We start from the raw sequence: 19,606 nt of genomic DNA on the forward strand, positions 1-19,606 counted from the left end.
GCGCTTCAATTACCACCAACAAGACGCTAATAATATAACTGTAACTGTAATTATTCTTTGTGAATTGGATTATTTTTGCAATGAGGTTCATTTGCATAGAAAAGGGTACATTTTGCACCAAATGTGTGCATATTACATAATTTAAATATGTGCAAATACTATAGGAGCACCGAGACACTTATTATATAAAGGAGGCAAGCTAACGGCTAACAATAGCAAATGACCAGACTTTAAATATTCAAAGCGACAGGTAGTCCTGTACCTTATATCGTGATTCAAATCAGTAATTAACGGTGTAACTAGCAAGTTTGTTTTTGCAACAATGCAATGTTTATTGGGCAGACTTTTTCCTTTCTTACATTCCAGATATTTCATCCATTTTTCCTCTAAACATATGAGGTAGGATAGAAACAAATCTCCCCACGCTCTCCTTACCCTCCCTCTGTCCTCTAGTCGACTCTCCCCTGCTGTACCAATCTCTGCCCTTTCATTCTTCAAACTGACGTTTCTTCCTCTCTCCCGTAGACTTGGTTTGGCTGTGCATTTGATGAGAAGTTCCTACACCAACAGGAAGTCTTTAGTGACTCTCTCCTTTACCTTGTGCACAAAGTCTTTTCAGTTTTCTCTCGTGGTGGCTCAGAGTGTCTTCAGTTGACCTTAGCCGGTTTGTGGCTTTGCGTTGACGCCTTCCGGTACGGCCGCATGTCGGTGGGTCACATTTGTGTTCAATGTGAACGCTGATAGTTAGCCAACGTCTCCCAGCAGCCTCGGTAAGCACGGATTACTACAAACTATAACATGATTACTTGGCTTCCACTAGTGTGTCCCTCGTGTTCGAGAAGAAGTGATTAAAGGCTTTGCAAGAACCAACAAGAAAGCTTTTTCTCATTTCTTTTAATACTTGTCCGTATTTAGACAGAATCCAGAGAAGAACTGCACTTTCCCTGTCATGTGTTTTCATTTTTAAACTTCACATTGACACGGACAGAACTCTAATCCAACCACAGGGCAAGAACCCTTTTTGTTTACTTTAAACATTGAAGTGTTGAGGAGCTCAATAAGTTGGTGTTAAAGGATCATAAAGAGATTAACAGCTGATCGTTAGCATTTCGTTAGCATTTCTACCAGTTGGGGGATTTCACAAAAAGCCCCTCATATATGATGTCTTTCAGCTGGACGCCTGTGGTGGTGGATCCCCTGCGTACAGTTTCATCCTCGGGCTTACTAAAAACCCATAATTTGTCAGCCTGCATTGAATTGTGTAACGCTTGTGTAATTCTTGTAAGTTATGTACCAAGAAGAGCTTCTGAACACAGCAAGTCTCCTCTTCAAGCTTGCAGACTGAAAGCAGGGATTCCAGCTGTTTGAATAAATGGGATGTTACACTGTTTATAGGCAGTAGCGCTGAGTGAAACAACTTTATGATTCATTTATCGACAGCAAGATCCCCCACTGTGGAATCAGGTCTACAGGTCCACACAGGGGCAAGCTAGTCTACAGGCTGTCACACGGAAATTCAATTCTGGACACCAGTGGGGCTGCAACCAACGATTACTTACATTATTGATTAGTCTGCTGAATTTTTCTCGATTAATAGTTTGGTCTATAAAAATCAGAAAATGGTGGAATATGTCCATCCCAGTTTCTCACAGCCCAAGGCTTTAAATGTGTTGTTTTGTCTGTCCAAAACCTAAATACATTCAGTTTAATATGATATAAAACAGAGAAAATCTAAAAAGCTCCATATTCGAGAGGCTGAAAACAGCATTTTGTGTCATTTCTGCATGAAAAATAACTTTAACAGGGAATTGATTCTGAAAATATTTGGCGATTATTTTTCTGTCGATCGACTGATCGATTACTTGACTAATCGTGGGCTGAATATTATCATCTTTCGACTCTCTGTAGGAATGAATTTGGACAAAGTGATTTATAATGTGTTATTGTTCTGACAAAGTATGTCGCTTAATTAAAACACACCACAACAATAACATGTATTCTGATTGCTATTGTGAAAGTAATTTCAGACAAATCTCTCACCTTAAATTAAATAGTTTCAACAAATTATTGATCATGAAAATAATAATCCAGTGCATCCCTATTACAGGAAGGTGTCCCTGTTTGTAATTGCACATTTACATCCAATACAAGAGTGAAAAGCCTCCGGTCCACGTCTGCGTCCTGGTCTCCATCGAGCTGCAGGGTCTCAGTGTTGATGTGTTACACCCGACAGGACAGGCAGCTTCTACCGCGCGCCGTTACAGCATTTAATTAATGAGGGCTGAGTGCGGGATCGGTTTCTGGCTGTTCCCAGGTGGCGATGGGAAATTACGCTCCTTGCTCTGGGGAGAGCCATCTGGTGCCACAGTGACCCAAAATAGGCCAAAAGACGGGGCTTCTTAGCATTCTGGGTAATGCAGTGTAGGGGGGGAAGACCCTTTTGTGATGAAGACCCACACTTCTACTAATCCTGGACTTGAACACATCCTCCCTCCTCTGTTCTGCTTTGTTTGTCGTCGCCACCACTTAATCCTGACACATGACAAGTGCAAACGCCAACTCCCATCGCCCGCAATAACAAAAGGAACTCCATTTATTTTTGTGTTGTCTTAAAGCCGTTACATAAGCTGTTTCTCGACGACGGCTCATTGAGAAACGGTGACAGCGACACAGTCCCACTACAGCATTTCTTGACATTCTGAGTTGTTCACAGCTTGACTCATGTTGAAGATGTAGCAATTTCGTTCGCTGCTATTGTGTAGGCAGGATCCCTTCCTCCCACTGACATGCAGCATTTCATAACGGCTGCAAGATGGACGTGGAAAAGAAAGCTACAAGGAGAACTTCTGCTCAGCGCGGTGCAATCAGTGCATGGTTGTTGCTCCCACCGGCTTCTCTCTGTGACTTTTCTCCTCAAACTATATGAATATTTAATTAGACATTTGATGCCTTCTCAGGCTGATCTCTTGTCCTGTTTTCTTTCTTAATGAGGGAAGCTGTATTTGTATTGTAAAGTGACAGCAGGTACCAGCTGTAAGGCTAAATCATTATAAGTAAAAATCTAGCCTGCTAAATTTAGCATTTTTGTGTGGGAGATTGGTTTGAACTTCCAGGTTTCTCTTGTTTTTCAAGAAAGCGACTGTAGTATACGGCTAAAAATCACTATGCTTCTCATGGTCACTATCATGAAATGGCACCAAAAATACACCTGGCTGCTTTAGCTGCCCCGAGGCAATGACATTTAAGAAAATATATAAGAATCTACAGGGCGTATAATGAGGAAAACACTAATGTCAGCCTTTAGATTGCGCTTCTGACCCTCAACATATATTGAGCTCAAGAGCTGAAGGTGATAAATGGATCATTTTGGTGTTTATGTTCAGTTTATTAATCAGGTCCAAATCGGTTGCGTGTTAAGAAAGCAGGGGGAACTTATGAGGGAGAGAAAGAGGATTATGAAATCAATAGGCAGCAGGATTCTCTGAGACAAAATTCAAACAACAAGTGCCTCTCCACCCCCACTGAGTACTAACAAATCAGCTCCAAGGAGTTCAAGGGAGCGTTTTGTTTAGTGGAGTTGAAATGAAAAATTAACAATTTGAGTGGATAGAATATTAATTTCTGTGTGTGTGTGTGTGTGTGTGTGAAAGAAGTATTTTCCCACTGATCGTCTCCTCTTCAGCTTGTTGCTAAACTTGTTTCTCTGTTTCCATAGTGTCTCTTACAACATGTGTGTACCTGCACACCGTGTTGCGTAATAAGAACTGATGCCCGCTGAGGTGTCCCTTATGTGTTTTCTCTGCTGTGACGCCTTATCGGTTGGACCTGCTTTGTGTCATCTCGTGGCCTTTTGGCCGACGTGACAAGTAGAGGCACATTGAGGCTGCAGACAGGTTGCATCACAGCTCCTCTCTTATGAAACCCTGATTCACTGCCAGTGACACACAAAGCAGGTGTCTGGACGCTCACATGTTTGTGTTACTGCTCCCGTGGGAGTGTTTGGTGGCTACAGTGACAAACCTCGCTGCTTCATGCATGTTTTAGGCTGTGGTTCTTATCCACGTTGCATGTTTGAGCTCTTTTTTGCGACCTTCAATCAATCATGCTCTGATCCCTTAAGCTTTAAAGGGTGCATGGGCAACATTTCTTTATTTTGCTGAAAACGTTCCCGCTCTTAAAGCCTCCACCGCCACATATATTTCTATATTTGAAGCAGTTTGAACATCTTCTCCTTCCTTCTGCTCGGTGCGGTCCCCGCTCTCTGTAACAGTCAATGAAACAGTGTAAATATGGCCGCTGCATGGATTAGCCTCAGATCTCAGTAATGAAACCTTTACTCTGTCGCTTGATGTCCGACTGTAGATACATCTCTCTGGTGTTTGCAGTGGTGCACATCCGATGCTGGACCACAAATCTAAACCTACACCAACTAACTAATGAATGATATACAGATATTATGTATATGTTGGTATCGAGCTCTATAATCCAGTATCAGACAAGTGATAGTCCTCACAAAGACACACTATACCAGAGCTCACAGAAGTGATGGCTGCAGGTGAACAATGCTGTATTGTCAGTGTCAGTCACCTGTTGCTGCTGCTGAATCCATGTTTAACAGAAAAAAGCTTGTGTAAACATGTTAAAAAGCTCTCCTCAATGCCTTAAAGCAGCTTTAATATGTGTGTGTGGCCTTCATAGGTGCAGAGACAGGTATTCATGCATTATCCTGCAATGCCAAGTTTATTCACCCAAGAACTCATTCACCTATGCTAATGCCCACCTACACAAGGCAGCTGCATGATACCGCTCTGCTTCCGCACATTTTCCTCGGGCTTCACGGCAGCAGGTTTTTTTTTCTCCACTCTCTCAAAAGAAGACACTCAATCTCAACAGTATACCACAATCCATCAGAAAGTCCCAGAGGCTGCCTGGTACCGTCATCGAAATACTGTTCAGCTCTCTGGCTTGTGTTCGCCAGTGAATGTATCATCAGGGGGGTGGTAGCATCTCTGTCCCTGACCTGCATTTTTGCTCTGTGAAAGCTTGGTCTAAATGTATGATTCAGACTGAGTCAATATGAGTTTGCATAAAATGCACACTGAACTAGAAAAACACCAGGGACATTTTTCTTTAGTCTATAAAGCATCAGGAAATAGTGAGACATGTCTTCAAATTGCTTGTTTTGTCTGACTAACACCCTAAAACATAAAGATATTGAGTTCACAATGAATTTGAGACACGTTTCGCACACAGTATTTTGTATTTTTGAATGAATTCATCAATTTATCAACCAATGATTTCAGCAATATACTAATTTCTGATATTGAGTTGAGTTGTGAATACCTTTTCAGTCTTGTCGCCGACATCAGTTCAATCAGGAGAGACAAGATCATTGTTTATTGTGAACAAATGATATGCGATGATAGTCTTCAGAGTCTTTGGCTCTTGGACTCTACAGGGAGATTTGTAATAGAGGGGTGTCTGCCCTGAGCAGCAACAAGATGAATCCCCCCGTGGTGTCCAGACACTGGTGGTGATGAAGCTGATGAAGCTGATGAATCTGCGAAGATTGGGCGGCGATGGGGAGGTGGAGGGTTGCGTAACGGCAGCATGAACGTACTGAAGGTAGAGAGACGATCATATTTAAGAGAGACAGCAGCAAGAAGATAGGCCAACGATGTAATTGTGTCGTTGTGCTATTAGATAGAGAGACCAGCTGATCTAGACAGCTGATATCATGATTGACAGCCCCAAACAATAACAGCAAGGAGATAATGAGTGTGCATGCGTGAGGAGTGATCAGTGATCTGATTGGCAGATGTATGAGGAATAAACTACGGGCCTGGACTGCAGGAGTCTAGTCTTCCTGTCTGAACTTACGCTAGAGCTTCAGTTGGCTTCCATTCATTGCTGTTTTTTTGTCCTTTTTCATGCAAAAATGGCAGAAAATGAAATGTCAGCCTCTCAAATATGAAGATGTTCTGCTTTTCTCTGTTTTACTTCATATTAAACTGAATATCTTGATATTTAGAGACATCACCTTGCACTTTGAGAAACTGGGATGGATATTTGTCACTATTTTTTTTTACTTTTACTCCATTTATCGAGAAAATAATCAGCAGTTACAGCCCTCAATATGATTACACAACTCAAAAGGTTTGCAGGAGTCTGCTACAATATCTGTTTTTGGAATGGAAAGAATAGCAAGAAGATATAATATAAAACTGTGTAGCATGAGGTTGAAAGTATATAAACATGATATGAAGCAGAGACGCTGGTGAAATCCTTTAAAGACAGAATTTCCGATTTGATCGACGGAGCTGAAACTGGAAATGTTATTTATTAACCTGTTTAACTCCCACTGTCAGCTATTTACATCAGTAACTGGCTAATTCTCACATGTCAAGGAGACTCCAGATCACTTTTTTTTTGTTATTGGGCACCAGTTGACAGTGGTCCTTTACTTTCTGGTTCTCTCTTCCCCTCTCTGCTGGAAGTAGAGGGCTGTGAAATTGCCCCGGAAAATATCAATCATGCCTTCATTTACCAGGCTAAACCCCTCCATCCACCCCCACCCCGACCTTACCCCTGCCTCTGGTGGGGGTTCTTATGCTGTCTGCTATCACCTTGAGTGCCTCCTCTGCTGCATAAATCGCTGCATCGTCATGGGAAGTGAGGGTGGGGTTGATGGAGTGTCCCGCTATAAGTTCTCGTGCTACAAGGTGTTGATATATTTATGTGTTTAGAAAGCTCATTTCAGAGGTTAGTGTTACAAAGGAGAGATATATGGCCGATAACAGAGACTTCCTCTGCTGGCTGATGGATTGAATGTCAGAATTTTTATTTATTTGATTATCTTGAAGCCCACATTTGGGAAAAGCCTTGGAAAGCAGGCTATAACTGCTGTAGCATGTGATGATAAACGTCCAAGGTTTTGATTCCAGCAAGGAGACCTTTGTTGCTGTTGACCTTTCTTTCATCACCGAGGAGATAAGACGGCTGACCAGCCCTCAATGATTCCAGTGTTTACAGCGAGCTGTCAGTAAGGTGACACAGGAGACAAGTAATGTGACCCGACAGAGTCAATGATATGCAGAGGAGAGTTTACTGTGAGATAGATGGAGGAAAACGATGCTGCTGATATTTTCAGGCTTTGATATTAATATGTTGTTGTTTCTCCCGTGTCCTTTCACATCACCGCTCAACTTATACAACTTTTTTTACGTTTGTCATCATTTTGTGTGCGTGCGAAACACGACAATAAGTCAGATGTACTCAAAGACCAAGTTCTGCCTTCATTGTCAGCCGCGCTTTGCTGCCGTTATTGTGTGTGTTCATCTGTGCATATAAGACCCGACGCCGTACAGATACTGCTCCGTCAGACATTTTGCGGCTGACACCGTTAATCACTGAAGTATACACTCGGATACACAAACAGCCTGATGTGCATTCACACAACCAGTCCTCCAGGGGGAATAAACAAGTTTTAGAAAAATGACAAAGACTCTCAATCTGCCGCTCAGAAATCAGCTCTGATCACCTTTTCTCAAGTGTCTGAAATGTTCTAATTAATTAAAAAACACACTTCTGACACCGTCAGAGATTGTTCACACTCTGTGCATTCGAAGGTTTTCCCGCCGAAGGCTGATCAGAAACAGAAAAGAGTTGCCTGTGTAGGCGTGACTGTTTGAAATGTTGCGTCGGATTCATTTCGACATTTCACTCTTGTTTGTGCGTGTGTTGTCAGGCAAACATATCAAACATTTGATGGTTTTAGCTTTTGGGGATTGGCAGCTTTTCTGAATATTTTTGAATGTTGAACAAATTTAAAGATGTCACATGGACATTTTTGGGGACATTTTACAGATACAGTTTTTAAGATGTCTAAAGGCGGAGAAGAGAAAAAAAGCCGTCTTCATCAGTGGTGGAAGAAGTATTTAGATTATGTACGTTAAAGTAGCAATACCACACTATAAAAGACGTAGAAGAACATCTTTTAATATTGAACTTAAGTCAAAGTGCAGAAGTTTTATCAAATAAACTATGAAAAATAAAATATACCTAAAGTTATTGATGCATTAACATGTTCAGTAAAGGTGGCGCTGATGAACTACTTTATATAGTAGATGGTAACTATGATAATTAAATAAATGTAGTGAGAAGTATAATATTGGCATTAAAGTATAAAGTAGCACAAAGTACAAGTACCTCCAAATTGCACTTTGTGACAGTGCTTGCGTACATATACTTTCTACTGCTGCTCTTCATCAAAGTCAAAATGGACAAAGACAAAATACAGATATAGTCAACATAGAGTAGAACAGACTTGACAAATGTTGTGTCACCTGATTTTTTAGGATGTGCACATCATGTCGTGTTATTGCGTGTGGTTTGCGGAATGACTTTATCTAATTCTCGTGTCAAATATCAGCAAACGTACCCAATCACAGCTGCCAGGATGACACAACATCTCATGATTCACTTCCACTGTGACCCATGACCTCGTGGTAGTCACTGGTGCAGCCCGTCATGTGGACTGTGTGGGTGGAGAAGTTTGTTTACTGAGACAGAGAGCTGCAGTTTCGTTCTAGTGCAGGGGGTTTCTGAATACCACTGAAGCGCTGCTTCAGGCACTGTTGGAGAGGTCAGTGAGGGTTATGCAACTTAATACACTGATCCTGATCAGTGTAACTGTAAGGGCATTATGTTTATATGCTCACTGCAAACTTTAATATGCAACAGAATTGTGAGACATAAACAAATCCAACTTTTTTTTTTTTGCTCCTGATATAGATTTTTAAACATTGACTCAGGGTTTCATCACCACTGCTGTTTTCTTTTCTTTTCAAAATGTTTAAAAGTTACAGAGAAGCACAGGGATTCATTCTTCTCCATACAAGAGGCTGCAGATGTTCCTACATCTAAATTCTTCTTAGGCTTGTGCAAACATTTGTTATATTGAAGGTTTACTGTCCCATTTTTATAAGAGGAAGGGATTCTGGATTTCTAAACATGTCCATTGGTTAACTTAAAGGTCAAGTGGAAGCATTTCCTGGCATGGCAATGTTGGCCCAGACTGAAATGTATGAACTATTGGAGAGGTTGCTATTACATCGATGGTCCCCAGAGCATCCTAAAGTATCCTTATGACACTTATATTTATATCTACACTATATATTGTATCACTGCCCTCCTAATTTTGTGAATCCATGTTCATGCATGTACAACAAGCTGATTGGTGTGCGTCAGTCAGACTCAAATGAAAGGCCAGAGCATCTTTTTCCCTTTTTTTCTTTTACCACTGATAAGTTTGCATGCCTGCTTATGTTTCCTCAGTGTTCATGTGGGGTTTTCTCTCTCAGCGCTGTAGTTTCCTCCCACAGACGAAACACACGGCGGTGTTTTTTCCCTGCCTGTCGTCCGGCGCCTCGAGGGATAAAACTCTCCTGTGATCCGGTCAAGCGATAGTTTTGATAGTGAAGCAGTTCTTACAAATAATCCTCCTGATTTTACAAACAGAAGATCTGAAACGCTTCATCTCTCCACGTCTCTTAATCACTCGCTTTCCTCAGAGTCCCTCTTTGAAAATCTTAAGACTCCAACATAATTACGCCCAACGGTGGAAAAAACCTCTAATGCAGAAATTGACAGCCTCTAAAATAATAACCTCGCCGTCGAGTGCGCTAATTTTCTTTATTGTGTGTGTGTGTGAGATGATCTTTAGCTGTTACCCGGCGTTCATGAGTCAGCGTTGTGGACCGCAGTAATTGGGATCGGACTAATGGGGAGAGACTATTCTTAGTATGTGGGACAGCAGTGACATGAACGCCTCAGTGTATTCAAGTGTCAGTTTAGGGAGCTTAAAAACCAGCCACTTCTAATTGGAATAAATTAGAGAAATGCAAAAAGACGGGAACTTTGAAGCACATTAAAGACCAATTTTGGAGACTGAGATTGTCGGGTGTGCTGTCAAAGAAATACTGCTTTGATTTAAGTTGTACGTGTTGCTGTACAGTATGTGTTGCCTATTTACTTATTTATTTGACACAAAGCAACAGAAGCATTTATTTGGAGTTGCATGGTGAATGTAAGTCCAATATTCAGTCTCCTCTAGCTCTAGTTTTTGGTCTCTACCAAAGAGAAGTATCTGTCTCTTTACCTTTGTTCACCAGCTAGTCACTAACTTTATCTGCCCGGCACCAAACAGCAGACAGACAAAGTACACCCATGTGTTAGAGTATTTCAGAAAACAGCTGCCTGCTGCAGCCCAACACGACGCTAATGAGAGCGACTAGGGAACAAAAAAGCAAAAACAAGAAGCTTTGTCTTATTTAACACTACTCATCTCTTTTCTTTAAGTTTTAATGTTTTTCAGCGACGATTTACAGCTGCAGATATAACAATGTTCTCCCCATTACAGTAGCAGCTGGACCCTGAAAAACACATTTCAGCATTTTCTGATTGTGCCACGTGCCCACACAGGAGGTTTTTTGGAAACAATAACGTTTTTTTGAGTTGCACTGACTTTGCTGTCGTACACCCACTCAGTCACCCTCATCAAACCCACATGTCGGAGCTGAACAAGCCGGCTGCAGTTGCTATAGCTCCGGCTGCTTGGTTTCCCAGCATTCTATCGTGTCCTGGGTGAGACGCCACTTGTTGAAGGCTCATATTATCAACCTTGGAGAGACTATTCTTTTATTATCTTACTTGTCTGTATATAATAATCTAGTTGCATTATGCAGCATAGCACAGTTCTATCCATCCATTGCTCCAGCATCGTTCTGTTTCACATTTGGGTGGTAGCCATCTCTGTAGCTGCATCCTTCCTCTGAGGCCTGATGGGATATATAATCCCCCCCCCAGTGTGTTTTGGGTGTAACCCCAGTGTGTCCTCCCAGTTAGACGTGCCCAGAAAAACCTCCAACATTAAGGCATCACGAGGCATAGCTGTTGGTGAACCCCGAACCACCTCGACTGGCTTCTTTTGATGTGAAAGAACCAGCAGCTGTAGACACCCTAAGAAGGAAGCTCCACTTTAAGCTTTTCTCTTTTGATTTGATGCCCAAAGTTTGTGTAGGTCGGATTGGTACATCCCAGCTACCTTACCACGACCTTGCGTCTTATTGGTAATTAGATTGATGTGCATCAAAGGATGCAATGTTACAAACCTGGCAAAGCATTTGCTGGCAACGTTCTTACTGGACAGTTTAGGACAAATCCGCTGCGGTCAAGTCTCAAAGAGCCGGCCACCATAGAGAGGGGCGAGATGTGACAGAAACTATTGAAAGAGAGCTGGAGAGAGATGCATCCTCTCTCACTGCTGCACACCTAGCAAACAGCTGCATAAGATGGGCATGATTTGTCGGATTGTTTTGGATCGGAAGGGGATGATCTGAGCTCAAAACGACAAAAACAGTACAAACACAAGCTGTAAATTACAAATATAACTTTGTGTCATTTCTTACCCTCCTGTAAATCATATTTTACTGCATGATTTTGAGGTGAAGTAACTATACTGTGTGTCTGTGTTACAACCGAAAGTCTGCTTGCAGACAGTAATTTAAGGCACTGATGCATGTTTCCCCTCAATGCCTATTTGGGCCATGGACAGGCTACATCAATCCAAGTGCCCCAAATGACCACTGTGTGCCTGCTGTGCCCATGCGTGTGTTTGGGAGGCCTGTGATTCAGCCACAGATGGGGTCATGACTTCAGCCGAGTGTAAATGCACCAGCAGACGGCGAGGACGTGCTCAGTGGATCCTCCCCAACCCTCTTCTGGGGGGGCTCAAAAAATACGGTGGCCAGTGGGACGGGAGGTGAAGAAAGGCCAGACTAGTTCAGCCTGTTGGTTACGCAGACTGGGCCTTAAAGTAGGCCAGCTCATGCCTGGGAGCAGCCGTGCCAAATTAACTTCCTTGTTCGCCTTGTGAGGCGGCGTTTTTTGGAGGAGCCTCCAGGGAGCCGGCGCTGTCAAGGCAATGTAAAGCAAAAAGTACACTCGCCAACAGTTCTGGTAACAGTGCAGAAAGCTTCATATTTCCTGTACGACTGCAACTGACTTTTACTTAAAATGTTGTTCAATAGTTCAGTCTATAATACTGTATGTCAGTTGAAGTAGCAGAGATCAATTGTTAGTGTATAACAATTGTATGGACGTTGAGAATCCAGCACTCAAACTCCCTCTATGTGAATCTTGATGATTATAGTTTATATGACAGGAGTCTAGAAGCTGGTGTTGGTGTTGGAGGAAAGCCGGCAGGTGACTGATGCAAACTCTCAGTTTAACCTCACTGGTCGTTGTGCTGGTGATGTGGAAGTGGTGGTTTAAGCAGTAGTGGGTTTGAGAGACCGGATGGCAGAGATGCAGTGATATTGAAAGAGCAGCATCCAAGGAAAGATCATGGTCAGATATGGTGACGATGCAGTGAAAGAGAAGATTAGAATTAGAAGAAATAGCAGAAATTCACCCATGAAAGAATAAGTGAAACATTCCTCACAGTCATAAGGCATTACAGTTTTAAATGATATGAGCTGGAGAAAATCTGCGAATACTCTGACTGGAGAAGCTCAAACTAATATTTAAAGTGATTTGCTGAAAAATTGTCCAACTGATGTTTTCTCGATTTTCTTAAGCACAGTACTTAAACCTGCATAACAATATTTATGGCCATCTGGCAGCAGAAACAAGCCTGTTAGTAAACAGTTGATTTAAACGCATCCAGTGGACACGGAGCAGCATTGGCACCTGGAGCCGACGAATATCCCATTTTCATTCTCCTTTAATGCTGGTTTGACCTTCACCATCTCCTGAGAAGAACATCTGGTTAGTTCACCAGCTAGTCCCTAACTTTGTCTACTAAACTAAACAATTTCACATATTTTCTTGACAAATAATAATATGAACAACAGCAGCCGTTGCTGAAAACAGCTGCTTGCTGTGGCAGAAAACGATGCTACGAGACTGAACCGAGACAGAAAAGCTGCGTTCAGGAAACTCAAAACAATGAGCTCAAAGACGCTATAAGGAGCTCGAATGATACATTTCTGTGGATTCATTACTAGAAGCGAGCTCTTTCTCAAACAAGTAGCCAAGTGAATCATTGTTAGTATAAAAATATCGATTAAAGCCGCTTCGATAAAAAAACTGCCTTGAGTACATTTAAGTGCATATTTTACTGTATAATTGTACTTTACTAATCCTCCTTCACTGAACACACTAACCAACCATTATTTACCTGACCTCAGCAACTTTTGGTTACTTTCAAAATATATTTTGTAAGCCAGGAAGCTGAGGAGGAAAGCCAATACTTTCGTTATTAAGTGCAACCAACAGCTGTAATCTTGCATTGGGAAAGTAAAGCAAAAAGCATTAAACACAAACTTTCAGATAATCCTTCAAAATCTAAATGAGATATTTCCATATTCTTCCAAAAACCCACTGAACTTCTATATCATTTCAAATGCAGGAGTCCTATCCGAGGATTATTCTCTTTAAGACCTCCACGATCACATACATAAAGGTTTGGTGGACCTTGCCTCCACACTTATTTAACTGTCCAAATCCACCAGCAGAGTCTTCTAACAGTTTCCATGATGAAATGTCAGGGAGTCCCATGCTGTCGGACAAAAGCTCTTTTAATGAAACTCCGGCTTTCCTGCAGTCTGGGGAAACCCAAAAGAGAGACTCGTTGCATTCATGTATTCACACGTAAACACACTGCAGACCTATCGGCCGATATCATCCATGCTGATCATTACTGTGCAGGAGAAAGGCAAGTGGAGAGGTGACGAGATTAGTACGAAATGGGGGAGGGCAATAACTGCACTGACTGAAGGGGGAACTAATACAGGAAGGCAGAAGAGAAGTGAGAAGAGGAAGATGAAGAGGAGGAGGAGGTGGAAGAGCGACGAAGGCCCGAGCGGCACGGGGGGCCCCCCCCTGTTCCCGCTGAGCAGGCCGGGATAATCAGAGCAGCGAAATGAGCCGAGTCCCACGCAGTCCTCGCCGACCGCCCCGGAGCGACCGATGACAAGCCTGATGGATGGCAGCGCACAGTGAGCACACTCCTCCGGGAGGCGAGGGAGGCGATGGGGGGAGGAATGTGAGGAGGGGAGCCGCAGGTGGTCAGAGACGAAGCCGGATACCAGGAGATAGCAGGAGAAGACTGAGGATAAAAGAGGAGTTGGACAAAGTTGAAAGACCACTGAGAGCAAATGTTTACTCCGGGTACACAGGTGATGAGGTCATGCAAATATTTCGTGGAGGCAGAACTGCTCTTCAACAATCTTACCGGTCGATAAGCTTCAGCAGTCTGGTTACAGACCCTTAAATCACCGCTTACATCTCCTATTCTTTGTGAGCAAAACAAGCAAGAACGAGGACAGCTTGGCACTGCTTTGTTTGTTGTTGTGAGTCGACGCACACGCAAGCGATGACTCTTTGTTTGATCGACAGAAGAAAAGTTATGTCAGCTGCTCCAAGCGACTACTGCTGCTGCTTCTGATTGGACTGAATGTGGCATCGATGAAGCTGGATGTGTCAGTCACACAACCACCAACAAGCGTTGATGGTTTCACTGACCAACCTTTATGGGAAGAGGTTTTAATTAAGAGCACAAATTGACTTATAACTATGATGTAAAATATGAATTACTTTTATCATCAAACCTGGAAATTAAAATTGTCAGGTCACGACTTTAATTTAAAAAGCTCACCTGCTGTACATCACGTTTTAACAGAATTATGACGGCAGGAGAATTTATCTGTCCGAGGCAAAAAAGAATCATAAATTGCTTCTTTTGTGTTGTCAGGAAAAGTGACGGCACGGTCGCTGTCTCTGTTCATCTTTTCTTTCCATGTCTTTATAAAGGCATGATCTTTAAGTTTGCTCTGTTAATTAATTATCTTTAACAAACTAACAAACACAGCAAGCACCATTGCATTGTGTGCCGCTGTCTCAGTCCCAAAGTAAAAATGTATTCAAAAAAGATTCACAAAGGTAAACAGCCAATAACAAGACAGTTTTAAGCCTTGCTTATTTGAAACCTTCTGTACATACAGTATATGTTTGGAAGTTTTGACTTTTTTAAACAATGACCCTTGGTCTTTGTTGGAATCTAACTGCTGTGAATCCTTTTTCTGAGACACTTTTTAAGTAAACTGAGTTTTTGATATTCAAAAGGTGAAGTATTGCTTTAAAGTTGACATCAAACCAGGACTTCCTTGGAGAAAGGCTTATCTAAAACTATATGCTTTATACGACTCAAGATAACTAGGAAATGTGTGGACTGTTTCTTTCTCAGCACTTGTGCATGCAGCGTGAAGCGTCGTCAAGCAGTAAGTCATCAACAACAAACATCTTGGAACTCCCGCTGGTCGGTTTTCATCTGCTTGAAAAAACGTCCAGTGCCTCCTTCTGTTAACGGAAACCAACGTTGATCCACTGTACTGCTCCTCCATAACCCCAATTCTGTCCTGCTGCCAAAATGCTGTTTGTTCAACCGTCTGTAAAATAGACACACTATACTTCCTTGTCCTCCTCTCTTACACTTACCCCTATATAGCTCCACTGGGTCTCACTCGATGAAACATAATTCAGGAGAAGACCGACTAGACTGTATCGGGGACTGTATCTGAGCCCGAGTTTCCAATTGGCTGGTGTGTCCCGGCCCTGAAGTGTACCTTGTGGGCTCATCGCTGGGAGATCAGCAGCCAAAGGAAATAAACAAGGCAGTAAACACTGTATAACTGCCGAGAGGGGGAGGCCACAGGGGAGAGCTCACTTTTCACTCTCTCTGCCTCATCAAAATATGTCCAACTCCCCACAAAATCACACCAATCACTTCACTGGAGGGTTTAAAGGGAAGGGTGACACATATGGCTATTTGGAGTGCTATAGATGTCACCTAAATCAGTAATTTGGGCCTCCTATATCAGTCCCTCAACTTATCCACCAGAGACAATGCACTAATTGTTCCTCAAACCAAAATGCTAAATATTTGTGAGCTGCAGCTTCTCAAATGTCAGGATTTTCTGGTTTTCTTTTGCGTGGTGCCAAATTAGCATTCTTAAGACGTTGCCTTGGGCTCTTGGAACTTGGACATTTTCCACTTTTTGAGGGTTAAAGATGCCTACAATCAATATTTTTATATTCAAGGTGGATCAAATGACTCGCTCAAAGTCATCAACCAACCTGACTCAGGGTTATTTTTGTCTGCAGCTGTCTGGTACCTTTAACTCATGCTGGGTGCCAAATGATTTCCATAGCAGACAGCGAATATACTTACATTCATAACATGAACACAAACAAGATTCTCAAATGAAGGCTAATGTGGCTCCATATTGCTTGTTGCTCACCACCAGCGTTGTGTTTACAGCCCACCCCTAAGTAGCCCAAAAAATCTGTTAATGCACGTTTAAAGATGAATTAGCTCTGCACTGAACTCCTCAGTGTGACATTGTCAGGAGCACCTTTAAGATGTCACGTTAAGTCGGCTTGCGAGTGTGTGATGTGGATGTTTTGCACGCTCAAATGTGTGCGTGTGTGGGAGTCCAGTGACATTAAATGCAGCTCATATTGGGTGCCAAGTGTGTTGACTCATTAAAAGAGTAATGCAGATTGCGGCTGGAGCGACGGTGCCAACGGTGAGCGCAGAGGAGTGTGTCACACTGCAGTCAGGACTACAGGGCCGCACCTCGCCCATCTCATCCGGAATGCACGGCCGACGGGCATCGGCGATGTCAAAGTAAACATGTCAGGGCTGATGAAAAGTGGCTGATGAGTGTATCGGTGTGTCCAATTCAAATCCAGCGCATAATAGATGCTGATGAATAAAACCATCAAAAGTTTCAGCAGCAGCCGGTCGATAGGGAGCGGCACATCAGCTCATGTCACATATCGAGTCAAGAAAATATTATCTGTTGGCAGACTGACTCTGTGAAGCTCTACCTCTCAGAAATAAGACTCTGCTGAAGATATGTTGTTATCAATGGAACAGCTGATAATTGTTAATTCACTGCAAATATCTTTATCTTGTCATGTCACTTTTCGTCAATTATTGAGTCCTAAAAGCTTGATTTCTATGTAGATTTGACATAGAATGTTCTAGATTAAAGTGTTTAGTTACGTTCAGATAACTAAACGCTTTAATCTAGAAGTTCATGCCGCTCACGTTACCACATTATAAAGGATATTTTATGTAAGTTAACACACATTAACTACATGAAGGAAACCATGTGTGATTTCACCCGTACGTTTTATTCTTTCCACCGTGTGTCTGTATCCCCGTGTGTCACTTTAAAAAGAAAAAAGTTAGGTCTTGAATTATGGAGAGAGGAGACTGCTTTCCTTCTGGGAATGGACCAGGAATAGTTTGAGGAGATGCTAAGACTCCTGGGTACCTTATCTTTTTCAAGTTAAAAATAAGGCCTGTTCTTAAGTTACCTATCAGAAATGTTCAAGGACTGCATGCAAGGCTGTTTCTGGACCTTCTGGTGCTTTAGGCAAACAGCCACTAAGTGTTGTATTTTTTATGTCTTTAGTTATTTTAGTTTCTTTCAACTTTGTTCAACTTAACATTTAAAACATTTGCTAACATGTAGTAGACTGATTTTGATTGACAAAAAAAAAATAGGTGTATATAAAGCATCCACTGGCGGGTGTTGTTTGATGACAAAAGTTATAGGTAGCTAGCTGACGAGGTAGCTAGGTAGCTGACGAGGTAGCTAGGTAGCTAGCTAGGTAGCTGACGAGGTAGCTAGGTAGCTAGCTAGGTAGCTGACGAGGTAGCTAGGTAGCTAGCTAGGTAGCTGACGAGGTAGCTAGCTGACGAGCCTAGTGTTTGTTTAGCTATCATTGTTTTCAGTTATTAATATATGTTACACTCCATTCTAATAAACAAGTTTAACTTTAGATGTATTCAGTTATATTTTTGACTTGTCCGATAACCTTTCACTACATTTGGTCAGTTTCAGAGCTCCATAGTACAGTGTGTCTAGAGCTACACGGATGGCGTTAAATTCGTTATTTTTATTACGCTACCACGTGACGTGGTGAAAGTGAAGAGGCCCGGCTCTCTGGTGAGGCTGTTTTCAAAGCTGAGAGGCTCTTGTTGAAGAGTGTGGCAGTCTGTGTAGCCTCACAAATGAACCACTCAGACCAGCAGTTGGACCAAAATGACAGCCTTCCTGGAGTATAACTGTTTTAAATGTGCGACAGAAATATAAGATTCAACAACAGCCGTCGGCACCGGGCCACATAGTCCAGAGCCACGGGCTCCAGAGAGCCTTATGAATAAATGAGCGGAGCAAAACGATCCCGTCTGACACTTCTAATTCTCTAATTGACCAGAACACGGGGCCCCAAGGCCAGTTCTTGGGATGATGTTGCTTCATTGTTCGGTGATACTCACACCTGATTAAGCATGTGTGTGATCTTTACTGTGAATGGCGAGCGCAGCCCTCAGCCGGGTCACTCCGAGCTGATCTTGACATTTGCGTTTGTTGAACAAAATCACAGAGTGCTTTAGGAATAACATGGATGACATACTTACTTAGGTTGGTTACAGAGACATGGGTCACTTTTATTTTGTGAAGTGAAAAATGATCATGCAGGTGGAACGCAAATGCAAGCAGATTAGCTTAAACTACACAGAGTGCATGGTTTGCATAGATTATGAAAATGAAAAAAATACCAGGGCAGCGGTGTCACCCATGCAGATTAGTACCTCTAACTGGCATGGAGCTCCACTAATGAAGGTACCTAAAGTGGTGCAGATGATATTTTGTATGCTGCATGCAGATAACCCTGCTCCCAGCAGCGTCTACCCTCTATCAAACATAACGGTGTCACTGCTGTGCATGCTGCGTACTGCGTGATGCCCTTTGTGTGTGTGTTAAATGTGCTCATACCCCTTTTTTTGCTACTGTACGTTTTGCTCCTTTTTCTCAACGTTCACTTTCACATTCCCCTGTTCTCGTCACCACACGAAACCATTAGCTTTAGCGGTAGCTTGCACCGACATAAATCAGAGCCTAATGAGGCTATCTGTATGCTGGACATGTCATCTGTGAGATTTGCAGCAGAGAGCATCGACACTCTGGCGTGTTCACCATAGCTTAGTGCAAAAGTTGAACACTTTCAGACACAACAAGTGCATGTGAGGTAATAGACTCTTGTTTTTCTTGGCTGGGAATAGTTCCTCCAGCATGTGATTAGGCCGCTCAGCTGGGTTCCTTTAGACGCTTTGCAGACTGACTGACTCGCTGCCTCCAGGTGGGTTAGATTTATATTAATGTTACTAAAATCAGCCATCCCTCAGCAGGTGCTCTATTGTCAGTCTAAGGACTCAGAGAAGACAGAAGCAACAGCTAGTTTTTCAAGGTTTTGAATCCATTGGTGTTGGGTTAGAGTTTCTTTGCATTTCTGTGTGGTGAGTTCTCTTACACAAGTTGCCCTTAAGACCTGCCGGCTGCGGTTATCAGAAGCTAAACTATTAGCAACACTTTCCCCCCATTTGTGAAACACTTAGCCGGTATCGATTCTTGACTGACGAAAGTATAAGCCAAGTTAAAATTTTGACTTGACGTTGGCACTACATGAT

General features: G+C 42.5%; 1 protein-coding gene across 1 annotated transcript in view; it reads left to right on the plus strand.

Moving 5' to 3' along the window:
* The window catches only part of LOC306713815 (ankyrin repeat and BTB/POZ domain-containing protein 3-A), a 132,708-nt gene that overhangs the window by 8,384 nt on the left and 104,718 nt on the right, over positions 1–19,606 (plus strand). The gene's annotated exons all lie outside the window — the stretch shown is intronic.

Source organism: Pholis gunnellus, assembly GCF_910591455.1.
Source record: "Pholis gunnellus genome assembly, chromosome: 22".
Taxonomy (NCBI): Eukaryota; Metazoa; Chordata; class Actinopteri; order Perciformes; family Pholidae; genus Pholis; species Pholis gunnellus.